At 43.7% G+C, this 2,248-nt stretch overlaps 1 non-coding gene across 1 annotated transcript; it reads left to right on the plus strand.

The window, feature by feature from the left end:
* The first annotated feature begins 575 nt into the window (after positions 1 to 575).
* Positions 576 to 1,369, plus strand: LOC109063494. Its single transcript, XR_006159117.1, has 3 exons — positions 576 to 616; positions 1,140 to 1,259; positions 1,343 to 1,369. It is a non-coding gene; the product is annotated as an uncharacterized LOC109063494 (transcript).
* Positions 1,370 to 2,248: the final 879 nt, after the last annotated feature.

The following is a 2,248-nucleotide window of genomic DNA, read 5'->3' on the forward strand; positions in this document are numbered from 1 at the left end:
TAAAGTGAGCAAAGAAGATAAAATCTCAACACATGAAGCTTCTATTGTAGTATGTTTTGACTGTTTCATGGTGTAATTCTTTCAAAGAAACAGTATCATTAATGAAGAGAGCACCTTAAACGCTTCTATAGCAAAGCCACTGAGGTATGAGTTGTACAAAGTTGATCCAAGAATGGCTTCTTGCAGTTGTGTTAGTGTGGTTGTTTGGCTGTTCTGAGAAGCATGGGATTGAGACATAAAGTCAAGCATCAGAGCCAATACTCAAGTTCCAGAGGTCTGTACTTCTCAAGGGTGAACTTTCCAGCTCTCAGTTCAAGTTTGACTCAGAAAATGCCAAGACTCATGGTCTAGGAAGCAGCTGTGCAGGTCATCACGACTGGGTTTCCAAGTTCCAGAGTGTGCAGGGATTGGCGGTTGAACTTCATTGAGGCAACTGTGGACTCCAGTGTGTAGGTCAGTCAGAGACCGGTCATGTGCAGTGAAGAGATTTAGCATGCTCAGCTGATCCAGCATCTGTTTTGTCTTGGAGGGTCTTGATCCTTTGTCCAAAAGGACTCTCTGCCTTCTGGAGGTCATCTTTGAATAGAAACTACAGGACTGCAATAGTGTGCTGATGGTAAGAACTGTAGTCTATGGATTACCATCAAGTTTCTAGGCGGTCCCATCGTTCCGAGGTGCCAAGGGAGTTGGCGGTGAACTTCCAGTTGAGGCAAACCCGTGACTCCCAGTAGTGTAGCTGTTCAGTGCAGTGAGAACCGGGTTTATGTGGAGGTGAAGAAAGGATTTGTTTACAATGGTCATGATCCAGCCCATCGGTTTTGTCTATGGGAGGCTGTCCTGTTGTCCGTGAGGACTCGCCTCTGGGGTGCTCTCTTTGAATAGAACTACAGGGCTGAATATGTGCTGATGGGAGAACTGTTGATCTTACTGGATTACCAATAAAAAGTTTCTTCATAGGTGTCAATTGTTACTTGATTGTTTAACATCCACAGAACTATCTGTCTTTTAAAAGCTGATAACTAAAAGCTGCTTTGGGGAGCCAAAAGTACTTCTATGGCATGGCTGCTAAAACACCACTTTGAATATCTTATTAAGCGTAGTTGATGTGAACCGACTTTAACAACTTCCATCTCTCTCAGATGACTGAGAATGAGCTTGTCTACACCTTTGCTCTTACCTACACTCCTGTGGCATTTGCTGGCACTCCGATTACCCGTGCTGAGGGTGCAACTTGTTGGTGTTCAATGCCACTATCAAAGGTAAGTGACCAGATGCGAGTCTCTCATAATGTTTCTTGTGGTGTTGCAACTGGAAGGTTGCTTTGCATCTCCTTGAACTGCAGGTTCTTTAATGTGAGCAGTAATGCTGAATGCAATTTGGGTCCCTTATGCCCTCAACGGAGGTTGGCGAGGACATCTTTGCTGCTCCTCTTCTGAACCTCAATGATGGGTTTGTGCAGTGTTAGATCTTAAGCCTTGTGAATGTGGCTGTGCCTAAACTGTTCTTTCCTCTGTAGCAGACTGGTCCTCTCAGAGGCCTTCAAACGCGGTACTACTTGGGTGACATTATTAATATAGAGGCATCCTGGTGAAGGTGTGTACAACCACGTCCCACTGGCGGTGTTTGTGGATAGCCGTGTGGCCACCCGAAAGTAGCTGGATGTGAATTCTGTTCTTGAGATATCTCCTCTTCATTGAGAATCATCATGGGTAAAAGTCATGTTACTTCATTCTCTAGAACTGATTAAGTTTTGTTCAGGTGAGCACTTGGTCATGTGGAGAATTGGGGTGAGTCAATGACTAGGTTTAGGTTCCTCTTTGGTAAGTGCGCTTTTTCTTTTTGTTGTCACTGAATAACTATCCCAATTGTGCCATACTCATCATCCAAAAATGGTATGTGAGATTAAAAATTTGACTGGAAGCAAAGCATGTTGAAAAAGCCGCATGCCAAAAAAGTCCCCTGGATGTTCCATGTACCTGTGTGCACTCTAATGGCTAATATTGCCCACAATCCAGTTGTGCTCTGGGTAGGAATTGGTTTAGATCTACAAATGTGGGCAACTGGTTGACATCGCCAATTTAAAGGGGTTTGAGTTGCTAATCATCATTTTAACGTGTTAAAGTGCAATTTAACCTTCATAAACATGTTTGGGCATTAACATTTAAATGCATGCAAAAGTTAGAGTTCATCGTGGGAAGACCATGGATGGCAGATCAACGTGGTACTTTTCTCTCCAGTATGGTAGGAA

This window comes from Cyprinus carpio, unplaced genomic scaffold (assembly GCF_018340385.1).
Source record: "Cyprinus carpio isolate SPL01 unplaced genomic scaffold, ASM1834038v1 S000002233, whole genome shotgun sequence".
Taxonomy (NCBI): domain Eukaryota; kingdom Metazoa; phylum Chordata; class Actinopteri; order Cypriniformes; family Cyprinidae; genus Cyprinus; species Cyprinus carpio.